At 46.9% G+C, this 15738-nt stretch overlaps 1 long non-coding RNA gene across 10 annotated transcripts in view; it reads left to right on the top strand.

The window, feature by feature from the left end:
- Positions 1-15738, top strand: part of LOC109285320 (uncharacterized) — a 230422-nt gene that overhangs the window by 81929 nt on the left and 132755 nt on the right. For 2 of the 10 annotated variants that reach the window (XR_009461151.1, XR_009461148.1), the window contains exon 4: positions 2458-2628. The exons of the other annotated variants lie outside the window; for them this stretch is intronic. This is a non-coding gene — a long non-coding RNA (uncharacterized LOC109285320). The remainder of the gene's footprint in view (positions 1-2457; positions 2629-15738) is intronic. 10 annotated transcript variants of the gene reach the window in all.

Genomic DNA, 15738 nt, shown 5'->3' with positions numbered 1-15738 from the left:
TTTCACTAGGTCAGATGTTAGTTTTACATATAATTCAGTTATATTGTTTCATAATGTTAGTAAATATATTTATTTTAGTAAGCTGCTTATTTTTTTTGGAATATTAGCTGTTTGCAAATCAAGCATTATTGTATTCAATTGTTCAATGTAGACACAAGTGAGTACTCTGAGGTGGGGTGACTGGTACATGGGATTGTTCCATCCTAAGTGCAGGACTTTGCACTTGCCCTTGTTGACCCTCATGAGATTCTTTTTGGTACAATCCTCCAATGTGACACTCTGAATCCTAGCCCTACTCTCCTCCAGCTTGGTGTCATCTGCAAACTTGCTGAGGTTGCACTCTGTGGCAACTCCCATGTTGTGTGGCAGTGCACCTTTGGATGCTTGCCACTTTAATGGCTGGAGCAGCCAGCTGGCAGATGCCTGATTAAGGTGGCCATTTTCAAACAAAGGCCAGGCAGATAGTCAACAGTGAGCAGCCTGTTGCTACTTTGGCTACACTACCTGGCTGAGCAACTGCTTGGAACACCTTGAAGGTAAGGGTAGGAGCTATGGGGATGGAAGGAGGCTTCTGGTCCTGGGCATGACCTGAAACTGCACCCTGCTGGGGTAGGAAGGCCTGGAGGGACTGCCTGTGGTGGAGCAGTATCATTCAAATGCTAGGACCACAAAGCTCCGCAGTGAAAGGTGAGGGGAGCCTTAAAAACTCAGCCCCAACAACCGCATGGGTAACCCTGTAGTAGGGCCCAAGAAGGCAGACCCATATAAGAGACTAGGCTAGCTACTCAGGAGCCAGTCTTGAGGCACCCTCAAATAATCAATGCTGGGGCCAGGACCAGAAGGGTCAAAAGGGCCAGAGCACCCACTGTGAGGGATGCCTAGAGCCAGGGGGCCTGGGGTTCTGACTGGCCTAGAGGCAAGGCCAGGGCCTGTGTGGCCAAAGGTCCCAGAGAGGGGGCCAGAGTGGGAGGGATCTTGGCAGCCCAGAATGAGGGTGGAGTAGGCCACCTGATTAGGAGGGATCTAGTTGCGGTCCAGACTAAAATGTTATGGGGCCCAGTGTGGAGCCAGAACTGTTAAGACCTTATGATGCCATCTGTGAGGAATGGGCCATGGTATAGGGAAGGTGCGGAGCCATGGCTAGTGCCCCTCTGGCATCTGGGCATAGAATGGGCAGCCTGGCACATTTTACCACCAGTTACAGAAACAGCAAAATAACGGCAGGCGAGACTAGGTGGACTGCCCTATGCAGACAGGTGGGTTTGGGGTTGAGCTTGAGACCTGGCCTCAAGCTTGCCCCCTGTCACATCCACTGGTTTCCCCTTATCCACAGAACCAGTTATCTCATCATCAGTCAGGTTGGTCAGGTATGACTTGCCCTTGGTGAATCCATGCTGACTGTTCCTAATCACCTTCTTTACCTCCAAATGGTTCGAGATGAATTTCTTGAGGATCTTCTCTATGATTTTTCCAGGGACTGAGAAGAACCTGACTGGTCTGTTGTTCCCTGGATCCTCCGCATTGGGATTTAATCCTCAAATAAAGCTCAGAGAGGGATTTGGAGAAAGAAAATGAAATGAGAGCAACAGTTTATTAAAATCTTTTATGCAGATTAATAACATGCATTAAATGTGCACAGAGGCACAAGGATATCATTGTTGTGTTTGTCAAAGATATACTACATTGCTGTCAGGTATCTGTATAAAATCCATGTAGATGCACCTATGTGCAAGCTAAACTTGAGTCTTGCCTTCTACATGAAGAATGCTCTCTCTAATTCCGTTCTGGTCTATCTGCTTAAGGAATGGTGGATGCAGAGGAAAGGGACATAACAGGATCTCTTTAAGGAAACAAAAGGTGGCAGGCAAATAAGCTGGAGAATGGAGTCCAGGTGGTAATCATATTGCTATCTTCTGCACAGGATAAAAGCTAGTTGATTTTCACCTTCAGGGAGAAAAGGGATTCCAGGGAGAATAGGGAAACTTAAGGGCTTGCTGGTGAAGGGCTCAGGGGAAGAGTGGGGAGCTCTATGCCAAGACATTCTTCCTGCATCCCTGGTAGATGGCCAGAGGGCTTAAGCTTTCAGGTGCTGCTAGGAAAAATCAGAAAAAAACACCTCAGCAGAGAGAGGATTAAGATCTTTGCATCAAAGGTTGTGCACCAGTCAGGAAGCTAGAGGAGGCTACTTTGCTAGCCCTTAGAAAGGGAACAGTATCATTAAATACTTCTATTAGAAAAATCTGGTAGGAAACTGAGAGGCAGAACCATGCTGTGCTGTGAGGGAATGTGTTCTGGTATGGCACTGGGTTGTTAACAGAAAATGCCAATTAAATTACTTTCTTGCTATTTACATGGCATGAAAAAATGTCATTAATATGTGCAATACAAAAACACCCCTTCAACAAAATGAATGTTTTCTGTTGGGCATGACACACCACATTAATGGTGTAATTCCAGCTACAGATGTGATGCCCATTTCTACATGTATGGAACAGTACTCGAAGCAGTCCTCATTAGACTGAAGACACCTCTTGGAAAATGCCAGCTCCTAGTTTCACTTGATTTTCAACTGAGAAAAATAATGGAGCAATTCTTCTATTGCAAAGAACTCAGAAAGACCCCCAACAGGTCAGAATACTTTTAACATTCTGAATTCCGTTTAGAAGTCTCTTGATTTATCTTGTGAACCATGTTTGAATGCCAACAGTGCTAGCATTGTCTGGCACTCCGGAATACCCTTAAAAGAATCTCATAGCACCCCAGGGTGTTGCAGTACCCTGGTGGAGAATCACTGGTACGGAGTGTCAATATAAGCAAAGTATTTATTATCTGTGACTGTATGACCAAAAGCTTTTAAGACTTCTTATACTTTTAAAGCTCAGCAATCTCATCCTCCATTGAATTCATTGGGATATGAGAGCACTGTACTGGTCAGGACCCAACTCAGTTGTCACCAAAGACATAAGATTATGAAGCAGCTAGCCAGTGAAAAAATCTTGGCAAATCAATAATTAATGGTTTGGGGAACTTATTTATACCTCATACATCCAGTTATTTTATTAACTTAAGATACAACTCTAGTCCTCAGGGTTACTAAATTGGCCATTCATTGACAGGATCAGGACACCTGTTACACACCTTGTCTGGAAGCAGCCATGGAGCTGTTAATAGGCAATGGATTTGCCTTTGCAACACCACAGCTGTGCTTTGAAGATTGGCCATATGCATCACCAAGTGCTGGTACTTCCAGGCTGTGTGCAGAGTGGGAGATCAGGGAGCGGGGACATTAAGGGAATGGAGACGTTTAAAGGGACATTTTTATCTAGGAGGTTTTTTGACTGCTGAATTTGAGCATGCTAAGGAGTACTTGATGCAGCAGTAGAGAACCTCATGTGTGCAGGAGAAGAGGTGGGTTTGGTGACTCTACAAGAACTGCTTAAAGCACAAATTCTGAGTTGCAAGGAAATACTGTTGGGCCAAGATTTTGCATGAAGGCTTGGGGATTTCTTTTGTTGTTGGTATGAAGAAATGTTTGAAGAAACACCAAGAATGTGGAGTTAACATTTTGCTCTTCCATGTAGAATACTTAGCATCTGCATACACATAGAACCGTTTTTTTTTTTTTAAACGGGACAGCATGAATAGTGTTAGTACTATTAACAGTAATTATATTTACTCTGCCATTGCTAATTGCTGTGCATATCATAGTTATCAAAGTGCACCACCTAGGGGTTTAATTTGATACAGTAAGATGCTACATTGCAAATAATTTCACTGCTTGTAGCTAAAACCTAATTACAAACTAACTTCAGCTGGAAAATATGACTCCAGAAAGTCAAATGAAATCCCCAGGAAAGGACAGTGGGCCAAACTTTGCTTTATTCTGTGGTTAGTCATTTACAAGCCTATTTGCCAAGTAGCAAAGCTGCAGGTTAGAGCTGGAAATAAGGTGGTAATACGCTACAGTGAAGACTAGTTATCAATGCTCAGGTAGAAGACACCTGAGTGGGTTTTGGTTTGCTGCCTGTGTGGCAGGGATGGAAAAGTTTCAAGTTAAGATCAGTTTGGATTATTGTATGAATAAGCAGACTATCTTGAGCCAGCACAATTAAACAAGTTTGACAAGAACAGACTCTCATGAACTATTTTGAATTTTTCCTCCTTGTATTTCCTAGAAATACCTGCAGAACAGTTTGTTCAGAACTGTAAAATGCATTAAAGAAATTGAGAGAAACTCCCTTAGGACCTAAGAACCATCATAAAACTTACCACCTTCTACTCTAAGTGCAAAGTGTAATACTTCATTCTGTCTTCCCACATAAAAATACTTGAGGGAAGATTCCCTACTAAAACAAAATGCTGCATCGTACACCAAATTGTCCCCTGGAAGAGAAGCTTAAAGTGGGAATGAACTGTATGTGCAAGATGTTAGTCATGTTGCTTAACTCATGACTGAAGGGTATTCAGTCAGATGCACAGTGGTGAAGCTGATGTCAGAACTTCCATAGAAAATAATTCCCCCACTTGGAAACACATGCACACATGCAGATGCAAAGACAGATGCTAGAATATTTCAGAACCTGAAACTAAATGTAGAGGCTTTAAGGATTGTGGGTAGACAGCCTCTCTAGGGACACACACGCCTCAATTCCTATCCTTGCTGTGCATTCATTTTCCTGACAAACTCTTATCAACTATTTGCCTTCAGGATCTTCCTGTGCTCTGTTAATCTCTGTGAACCCCGATGTTTAGGGGAATATCCGCAGCTCCGTTCCACCCCTACACTGTGGCCTAAGCCTCACAGATGGCATCCCAGGAAGCTAAACTCAGCCATTCCCTTTGCCCATTAGCTGTGGTCCCCTCTCTGTGATCTTTGGCTCCCCAACAGACCCCGGCCCCATCTCAGGCCGGTTGGGACCCTGAGCTTCTTTGCTCTGTGGGCATCCCTCACAGTGGGCCCCTGACCCTTTTGACCCCTCTCTGGGTCCTGGCCCCAGCATGGACCGGTCGGGTACCTTGGGTCAGGTCTAAGCTGCTTGCCTCCAAGGTGTTCCTGGCAGAATTCAATAGAGAGGTGTTTCTTCTCTGCTGGCTGATCATGAGCTGCCCTCAGCTCGGGGAACTGGGCCTTAAAATGGCCACCCTCATCAAGCATCTGCCCCTCCCTGGCCCAGTCCTTAAAGTGGTAGATGCTACCAGTGCCCTGCCACAATGTTCTTTTCACCTGTTCGTCTTTTCCTCTTCTGCCTGTTGATGAGCTGTTTCAAAGCATTGAGGTTCCTCCCAAAGAGCATTTCTCCAGTTTGGTCGGTCCTGAGCAAGGGTTTCCCAAATGTTGATGTCTATGTTACACCTCTTCATATTTGCCTTCAAGGTGTCTTTCAAGTGCGTTATTTGCCCTCTGCTACTTCACTGACCTTCTTTCAGCTGTGAGAAAAAGATTCTCTTTGGAAGGCAGGAGTCGGACATGTGAGCACCATGACCTGTCCAGCGAAGTTGGTTTTGGATGATCCTCTATTCCTCAGTGCTGTTGGAATGTGCTTTGGCCAAGACGCTGATGTTTGTGTATCTATCCTCACAAGATCCTTTGGATTAGCTGGGAAGGCACCGGTGGTGGTACTTTTCCAAGGTCTTAAGATGTCTTCTCTACGTGGTCCACATTTCTGAGCCATACAGCAGAGTTGGAATGACAATAGCTTGATAAAACAAAAGCTTCGTTTCAGCAAGGATGTCATGATTTAAGAAGACTCTCTTACTCGGATGTCCAAAGGCTGCACTTTCACATTTCAAAGTGGTGTTGTATTTCCACTTCAGTGTCTGCCTTTGAAAGATGGCTTCCAAGATGGGTGAAGTGATCCATGTTCTCCAGCAATTCTCCATTGATTTGAAGGGGGGCGGGGTGGTTCTCCATTTGGAGAAGGTTGGTAAAGAACTTGCATTCTCCTGATGTTTAGAGTTAGGCCAATACTCTAGTAGACTTATGAGAATACATTAAAAATAGTTTGGAGGTCCATTTCAGATGAGCAATGACAGCATTGTCATGCACATACTGTAGTTCCATTATGGATGTTGTCGTGGTCTTTGTTTTCAACTTGAGTCTGTTGAGGTTGAAGTCTTCCATCCTTCCTATACACAATTTCAAATCGAGGTGGGAGCTTTCTGTCAACCAGGTGCCTTATGGTGGAGATGAAGATGGAAAATAAAGTTGGAGCAGTGACGCAACCTTGCTTCACTCTAGTTTTCATCTCAAGTGGTTCTGTTTGATTCCCATTGCTGAGAACTCTTGCTGACATGTTGTCGTGGAGAAGTCAGAACACTGATGAACTTGTTTGGGCAGCCAATTTTGGACAAGATTTTCTACAGGGCTTTGTAGTTTACAAAATCGAATACTTTAGAGAGGTTGATTTTTTTTTTTTTTTTTGCTCATGACACTTCTGGATTTGATGTACTATAAAGATCATATCCGCAGTTCCTCAAGATGTCCAGAAAGCAGTTTCAGACCAAGTTTCTTCTGCAAGTGGGAGAAGGCGGTTAGCAAGGATATGGGCAATGACTTTCCCAGCAGTGGCCAACAAAGAGATGCCTTGGTAGTTTCCACTGGAGTCATTGGTGCAACTTGCCAGGAAGACTGGTGGGGCCATGGTCACTTGACCAGGAGTTGGCAGGGCTGGGATGGAATATAAGTGAGGGCCTGAGCCAGATCACTCGGTTTGGCCCAGGAGGCTGAAGGTGAAGGAGCACTGTTGCAGGAATGCTGGTAGGGAAGCATGGCTGAAGATAAGCTGGAAAGCCTGGGAGATGTTGAAGCCTTGCTAGCAGAGAGAATAAGACCTCAGGCAAGAAAAGGTATGGTACGCAGCTGGTAGGCTGAGAGTTTGTTGTAGATAGAGGGCATATGCTTTTCATTAGAGTGAAATCCAGAGGACTAGAGCCATTGGTCTCTGGGGAGGAGGAGGCCCTGATTCAGGGTGCTTGGGGACCTGGTGTTGGAGACAGATTCTTCATTATGCATCTGAGGGGGGTTAATCCTCTAATAATCTATCCCAGTAAAAGGGGATGGTCTCCTAATACCTGTAACCCAAATCTGCAGCCTGGCTTTGGCTAGCAAATGGACAAGTTTCTCTCACCAACCACGGTTTTGCCAGCCATGGTTTTGAACATCCGTGCTTAATATTCTACATACCATTTTGGCTACCATGGTACACAGTTTTGAGTAACCCCAGTTTTCCATGGCCACGCATCAGCCCACCACGTACCATTTTTCCCATAAGCCTTTTGTCTTGCCAACCATGGGAACTTTCAGAAACCTAACCCCAGCAGTTGGTGAGGGGAATCTGTAATCACAGTCTTCAGTCAGAATTGAACAGCATAAAGATATGTTATTAACAACTAACAGGAACTGATAAACATAGTACCACACACGCACGGAAACCTGTAATGAATGTATGTATGCAAGCAAGCTTACAGAGGGAAAACAAATACCAACAAGGAACAAAAGGGAAATAGAGATCAAATATATCCTGTCTCTCTCCCCCTTATGTAGCAAGAAACCCTTTTGTCTGCCCCCCTCTCAAATGTGAAGCTCCTCCATATGGCAGAAGCCCCTCTTTTAGTATTTGCCCCCTTTTGGGGATGCTTTCTCTTTTCTACCTTTTCTTCCTTCCTTTCTTTTTCTTTTATCATATCATTATTATTTCTATATAAGGTATATTTGTAGTGAAAATAGAGCTTGTAGATGCTTTTACAAATGTACTTTAAGTTTAAAAGTTAGTTGTATCGTGTAACAATGTTAGCAAGAGCAGGAATCTCTGTATGGAGCAGGTCCCTGAATGAATCATGGTTGATCGTGTAACGCAGTAGCTAATCTGGATAAGTATGTTAATGAGTGGCAATTAACACTTACAAAATCAGAGACCAAGGAGAAGAAAGAATCAATAAAGAGCCAGGAATTCCTGGAAACTTCATTGTTAAAGGTACAGAAGCCCCCGTTTGCACTAATAAATGCTGGAAACAGACCCTTGGGGCTGAAATACTCCCTGATCAACCACTTCCAGAGCTCTGTTCATCATGGCAGTGAATCGATCAAAATTCATCAACGGACTCCTGAGACTGCATGTACAAGCAGATGTGACCCCTGGGGCTGACAGCTGCCATCCAGCAGCTACCAAGAGGGACATCCCTCAAGGTCAATGACCCCTGGATTGGGTAAGCCCAAGAACTGGGAGTCACCAAGTCTGCCAGAGAAGGATAAAAGGCAGCAAAGAATGACACCCCCCCCCCCCATGGTGCCCTCTTTGACCTGACCAGTACACTGCCTGTCCAGCCAGAAGGACCAGCCGGTGCCTCCCTTCTGCAGCAATGTCATACTGAAAGAAGCCTCGACTGGCCATCAACAGTGGACTCCAGCACTTGCGGCTAGGTATATGTTGACACCAGTGCTTAGCGTTCAGAGCTAGCTACTGTGTGAGTGTGTGAGTGGATCAGCACCAAGTTTATGGTCTGACTTTTGCATCCGTCCAGTAAACTAGAATTTTATGATGATCTTGTGAGTTGGTGCTTTGTAGCCAACACTTACTTGCAGTAACTTTGCAGCCACAGTTTAACTTCAAGCAAACTCACTCAATACTGGAGTGAGGTACCCTGTTTCACTCTCCCACCTCCCTCCAGGAATTCTTTTCTTACTCAGGGACTCAATTGCTCAAATTAGGGGTGGGGTAATATGTTACCCTCATTTGCTTTCCTTCGACTGTGCTATAGTCTTGGTCATCTGGGCAGGGTTCTGGGTCAGGCGGCACCTGGGGAGTCTTGCTCCACACCTAGAGGAAAACTCTCTTCTCAGAGCTCCACACCAAACACCGTTGACTCAGACACAGACAGATTCAGGCATCAGCAGTCATAAACCTTACATGAGCACACAATAATGAACAATTGAACTCCCACAATATCAGACACCAACTGAGCCCAACTCTCTTACCCATGCATCAATCTTGCAAAATCCCACTCGCACACCAAACCTTTTTATACACTCCAAATCACACCACTTCTACAAACCAATCAAATACTCTGGGGCTGGCTACATCAATCATTTTCCTATCCAATCCATTCAGGAGATGCTCTTGTTGCTCAAAACTGTGGATACATACTTATCACAGAGGGTCATTTATATACTTTTGGCACCAACATTGCTCCTAACTGAACTCTACTGAACGTGCTCAAGACTAGAAGAAGGGGTCATGGTTCAGGAATTCAATGTTTTTAGAGCTCTCCTGACCCAACCTTTACTGAGCATGCATGACTTTAACTAACTTACTTAACTTATGAAAACTTAACTTACAACAAATTGCTAGCTAGTAGACCTGTGCGAAGCAGCAAGTATTTGGTTTGGATTTGGACTTGGCAGATTTGGAGGGACAATAATTCAATTCAGTGATTTGACTCACTATCCTGATTCAATTCAGCTGATTTGGACCGGGAGATTTGGCACCAATTTGGAGATTTAGCCATGGACTATACAGGCAGCAGTCCTTGATGACGCTGGACATAGCTGTCTCCAGCTGGTAAGTCTGTTGTGGTGGGTAGAGGGGCAGGTAGATCAATGCCCCTACAGTGAGGGAGGGATTGGGGCTGGGGCTTGGATAAGCTGCCCAGCCAGGATGGGGGGAGGGGGGAGATGGCACAGGACTCGAGGAGGGGGCTCCCACCACTGTGTGCCACCAGTCCAGGAGCTGTTCTTCCAGTGGCCCTCACTGCTGGTCTGGGAGGGTGTGGGAGTAGGCATGTGACCCCAGATCTGGGTGGGCAGGCTGGGCTAGATTGCGTGGGGTGGGCTGTGGCTCTAGGAAGCTAGCCTCAGCTGCTCACTGGCAGGCTATGCTCCATGGAGCGGGTGCAGCCAAGGCTGTGCTCTGGGCAGCTAGCCCCAGCCACTGCCTGGAGCGCAGCCCTGGCTCTGCCCTCCCCTCAGAGCACAGTGGAGCAGGGGCTATTGGGGGGCTGTGGCCACCCTAAAATTCCCCATAGCCTCTCCTGCTGGCCCTCCCCTGATCTAGGTGCACGCACCCACTCCCCTTCCCTGCCACTGCTCACCCAGCTGGGGCAAAGCTGGCTTGTCCGGGAGGAGTGGGGAGGCTGGAGTGGCTTCTGCCGCTGTGTGCTGCTTGTCTGAAGCAGCGCAGCGGCACTGTCCCGTGTCTCCCTGCCCCAGCCTTCCACCACCCATCTGGAGCACAACCCAGGCCAGTCCACTCTGTAGATCTGGGGGTGCATGCTTGCTCCCTTGCCGGTGAGAGCCACTGGAGGAGTGAGAGCCACCAGAAGAGCATCTCCTGGACCAGCAGCATGCAACGGGAGCACAGTGGTGAGAGCCCTCCTCCCCAAATCCTGCATCCTCCTGCCGCGGCTTGGCAGCTTGTCCCAGCCCCAGCCACAATCCCTCCCTCACTGTGGGGGCTTTGATCTGCCCTCCCCATGGCTGAATCTCCGAATTCATTTGGACGCTTCAGAAATTATTCAAACCTTTTAATGGGTTGCCTGATTCTCCTCTGCTGAATCTCCTCTGAATTGAATTGGCTACTGAAGCTTTGCACAACCCTACTAGCTAGGCCAGGGACACTGCAGCTGGTGACCTAACCTAGGGATGTTGGAGAACCCCAGGGAACATACCTGGGTGGAAGAAGAAACCTACCTACAATTGACCAGAGCAGCTGGTTGAGCTGCAGGAGACTGAGGCTGATGGGAGCCCCTTTACAGACTGTGAATTCAGGTGGTCTGGGTCTAGCTTTTCTGGGCTCTTAAAGGTGCAGAATCTAGATGATGGCTGGTGTAGCAAGTTACAATCTTCAGGGGTGTCTGCAAACCTCCTGGAGACTAAAAATTATAGTTTCTTTTTACCCTGCTCACTCTCTAGGGCTAGTCACCCCTTCAGTTGTCTGCCATGCCTTTCTGCATTTTATGCTTATAAACAGGAGGCTGCCCAAGGACATCCCATACCTGATCTCCTTTTAATGATGACCAATTCCTATTGTCCTTGCCCTAATGACCACAAGGTGCTTACAGTCATTGCCTGCATGGCTCCTTTCTATGTCTACACCACACCCCAAGCCTCACAGGTGTTATCACTCTCAGCTGAGAGAATATACAGGGAAAACAACCCTTTCTCTGGGCTCTTAGACCCCTGGGCACTCAGCCTTTTCTCTCTCTCGGCCCTTGCATCTTCTGATCCCACTCCCAGTCCCACGTGGACTTTGGGCTCATAGATACTTTGATCCCCTTCTCTCTCTGGGTCCCTCCAAGTGCTTTTATATCGGGGTGTGCTCTCTGAGCCTTCCTTCTCCTTAATGCTACAGAATTCTGAACCCCCTGACCTGGCTCAAACTTGACCCTCTTGGGCTACCATGTTCTGGCATAGCCTGGCTGTGGCCCCTTCTGGACCTTTTAGCCCTTCCTGGGCCTTGGCCTCACCTCAGGCTAGTTGAGAGCTCAGGATCCCCTTGGCTTGACTTGTGGGCTCTGTCTCTGGCTGTGGCCTCTCCTGGGCCCTGGCCCTGCTTCAGCCAGCTGAGATTTAAGGCTCCCCTTGGCCCAACTTGCCCTCCTGGACTCTGTCTCCAGCAGTGGCCCTCCTGGCCCTGCAACCTTCTCTGGTTCCAGTCCTAAATCCATGCTCACTTGCCTGCCTGCACAACTCTGTCTTTGCCCCAGTGCTACTCCCCTGTTCCTCAGGGTTGCTTATCCCAGCATGTCAAGAGCCCAGCTGCTGTCCTGTTGCCTGGAGCTCCTTCCTTTTGTGGCTCTCAAGGCCAGGAGCAAAAGTCATCTTGCTAGCCTTCCTGACCTACTGCTGGCTCAACTGAAAAGCTTCCCTGGCCTACTGCTGGCTCAACTCAGGGCCTGGGTTTATACCCTGTCTAAGCCCAGCCCCTTCCTTGGCCTGTCCACATTTGCAGTCTGTCTAATGGTGTTCTTTCAGCAGCCTCCAGGATCTTGCTGTCTGTTCTGTTCATAGTCTGGATTTATCTCCCAGCTAAACCCAGTCCTTCTTGGCCTCTAAGATGGGCTTATCTCCCAGCTAAGCCCAGTCAGTTCCCTGTCTGATGAGGCTCTTCTTGTCCCTCTCACCACTTGTAGGCTGCTGTGGGGGTCAGGATCAGATGCACTAAGTGCACTGCCACAACTGGCTATAGGACTGGAACTGTGGGCCCACTAGATTGGTCAACTGATTCACAGATTGAGATGGAGACTATGGACCAAGGGCCCCACAGAAGGTTAATTGGCAACACCTGTGGGGCATAGGCATGGAGGTTGGAGATGCAAAACAGACCCCTAAGGTCCTGTGTTGCCAGTGCATTAATTGGTGGTGAGATAGCAATTGTCTGGGAGACTGGGCAGCTTCCTGTTCTCCAGTGTACAATATGAACAAGGTGTGGCAGGAAAGCAGGCAGAGGAGTGACCAGGAGTCTCAGGGAGAGCATTAGACAGCCACCAAGGGGCACTACTGTGAATCCTGGAATCTAGGCCAGTTACAGCCAGGTACAGACAGTACACTTTTACTAGTATAAATGATTGGAAACCAGTCTATACCTGTAACAGAACACAGGTTCAGCACATACAGACTGGTGTTTGGGAGGCTGTTCCAAAAACATCACTCCTCTGATGGTTAGAAACCACCTTTTGATCTCTCAGGCTAATTTGTTTTTTCATGGCCATTTCTTCTTCTTCCCTATTAGTTACTTAAGATAAGGAGCATTCTTCCTCCCTGGTATTTACTGCCCTTCATGTAGCCCTTCTCTGCCTTCAACTTATAATTCTAAACAAGTCAGATTTTTCTGGTTTACCCTTACAAGACTCTCCATTGCCCTAAACATCCAAGTATGCCTTCAGTAGCATGTGTTCCAGTTTAAAATGAGCTTTCTTAAACTTTCTTAATAGGATTATATGCGTTATTTCAGATGAAATTTTACCAGGAACTTGAACAGTGGCATGAACCCTTGCTTACCTGGAAATACTTAGATGCATGCATCCTAGGACTGCATTTCTCTTTATCATGACATCATCATATTGGTAGCTTATAATCATTCTGTGGTTGACCAGTGAATCTGCATACTGTTACTCCACCACCTCTGTCATTCTAACAAATGAGTCTCCAAATTTTAACAAAATGTTTGTTTAATTTCTAAATTCATGACTTGAACTTTGTATTATATCCCACCTCATTTCTGTTGTTCCAGTCTTCAAGATAGGATATTCCAGGCTCTCCCTGTGTTGATTATACCACCTTTGTGTCATTTCATTTAGCTAGAGTTGTCAGCTGCCAATAAATGTATTGACTGTCAAGGAAAAAAAAATCAGGCTAAAAGTCCGTAAAAACACTAAGCAGCCACAGCTACATTGTTCTGACAGACAGAACACAGCAGTGCCATCTGGTGTCTGAGCAGGAGTGCAGTTCCCTGCAGGGACTGTTCTCTCAGCCATATGCTGGTGCTGGTACTACTGCGTCTCCAGCTGGCTGTAATACTGCCAGGTCCCAGATAGGCTTTTCTGGGGATCCATGCTGGGACAAAGGGATCAAGGCTGGCAGAGGTAAATATGAGGGGTTGGCTGGGGGGGGGGGTGCAGCATGGTATAGTTGGGGGCATCAGGGAGTGAGATGTAAATTGGCAACCCCTGGGGGGGGGGGGGGGCATATAATGTAAAACCATTGCCAACCCAAGAATTTTTTTAATGAAAATATTTTACTGACATCCAAACTAGTTGGTGTTAAACACAGAAACCCAGCCTTTCTAACTGGGATCTGGCAGCAGGGCCGTGCCTCGTAGAGTTGCATTATATAAAAGATATACCAGTATAAACATGTCATTAAAACAGTTTGGCTGTGAGTAAAAGGCTTGTAGATTGTCAGTATTTCTTTTTCTTGGGTTGGCAACCATGCACTGAGTATACTACTCCGTTTGGGTAAATGACACTGTTGACTTTAAGATTGACCTTTGAGGAGTTTACACCTCTAATCTGATCATTCTTCTGATAGGTCTCCCTTCTAACCATTTTCTTATCCATAATTCTTGTATCAGTCTCCATCTTCAACTGTACTATTAATTCCCTATATGGCAGTGTATCAAATACTTTAGTTCGGATGGATTAAATCTACCACATTCTTCTTGTCTAGCAAATTAGCTATTTTATGGGAGAAAAGTTTCAGATTAATCTGACTTGATCTGTTTTTAGTAAACCTCTTGTTGAATGTTGTCTTGTCTTCTATTTACTTCTGGGTTTTTAACTTTTTTCCTTTCTTTGAAAAAATGTTATAACACCTTATGTCCTTTTTTGATTTAATATGGGCATTCTGCTTATGTAAGACATGATGTCACTGGTAGGTGTTGCAAGCCTTTGGCCTTCTCTTGCTGGGCGCCTTGCCCCCAAGCGATGTCAGGGTAAGGCTTAAGCTGGGTGCCATGACTTCAAAGTTTTTTGTTGGGGAGGCAGTTCCCTTCAGGTGGCCCCCAAGGATGAAGACGCCTCAATCCCTATTCTTTCTTTGCAGGACTCCAAACCTCCCCTTTACCCCACCCTTATCACTTCCATAGCCCAGAGGAACACTACGTTCTGCAGGCCTCCCCTTGGATGATTTTTCCTCTTTGCCCAGCTCACCCACTTCAGAATAGTTTGGGCCTTCCTGGTCAGTTCACCCTTCACTGTAGCTGGTTCCTTGACTTCAGGCCAGCTACAGCATATAAGCCTGCCCTGTCATTGAGGTAGTTAGGGCTTCTGATGAACTCAACTGAAACCATCATTCAGACCTCTGCCGAAGGGCCCCCTGGGATCTCGTCTCCCAGTGCCCCTTTTATAGCTCAAAGAAATAAAGAAAACTGAAGGAAAGGATGAGAGACCCATTTGTCCCTGTGCCCTGGGTGACTATGGGGGCGGGCCGCTGTCCCGTGCCCCACCCTGGTCCGGCTCCTCAGTTTGGCCAGCTTGGGCCCCCAGCTGACCTGGAGTCACTCCCCATCTTCCCTGTCTTGGAAGGGTGCGTGGTTCCCATGCCGGGTTGTTTGTGCCTCCTCGTCGTGCCCCTCGTGTGGGGTAACTGCTCCCTGCTGGTTCCTCCCACCACCATACCTTGATTCTCTGAAGAGGCTGTGGTGTTGTTCCTAGGAGATGCCTGTCTCCCCTGGTTAGAGTTTCCTCCCTGCTGTGTCAGAGCCCCCTGCTCTCCCTCTCTTGCCTTTAGCTGGGCAATCTTCCTCCTCACCGCCGGTGTCTCCAGGTCAGCGTCATCTTCTCCTGCCTCTGGTGTCTCTGGGTCAGCATCCTTTTCTCCTGCCGCCAGCGTCTCCCCAGCTATTTTCCCAGCTGCTATTTGAGCAGCCCACGGTTTTTGAAGGCTGCACCCATGTCCCTTGCTGATCCACAGCTGCAGGCAGCTCTGGAACCGCAGGGCCAATGTCTGCAATTCCTCCCAGCTGCCGCTCATCAGGATCCCCGTGGTAAGTACTGGGGCGCGTGGGGTGGGGGTCCAGGAATACTTAGAGGGGCTTTCACTGCCCCTCTCACACATGGATTCAGAAAGTAATCTTTTGCTTTGGAGAGTGGCCAGCATGTGACTGGAATCGAAATTCAGACTCTCAATATACTCAATACATATAAGTCGCTCCTCACAGAGATGGCCTGCACATGTGCTTTCAATGGAACAACATCTGGCATTATATGTTGGTGACTTCAGTTCTCATTATACTTTATGGAAAT

This window comes from Alligator mississippiensis, chromosome 3 (genome assembly GCF_030867095.1).
Source record: "Alligator mississippiensis isolate rAllMis1 chromosome 3, rAllMis1, whole genome shotgun sequence".
NCBI lineage: Eukaryota > Metazoa > Chordata > Crocodylia > Alligatoridae > Alligator > Alligator mississippiensis.
This window is presented reverse-complemented; position numbering and strand designations above follow the sequence as displayed.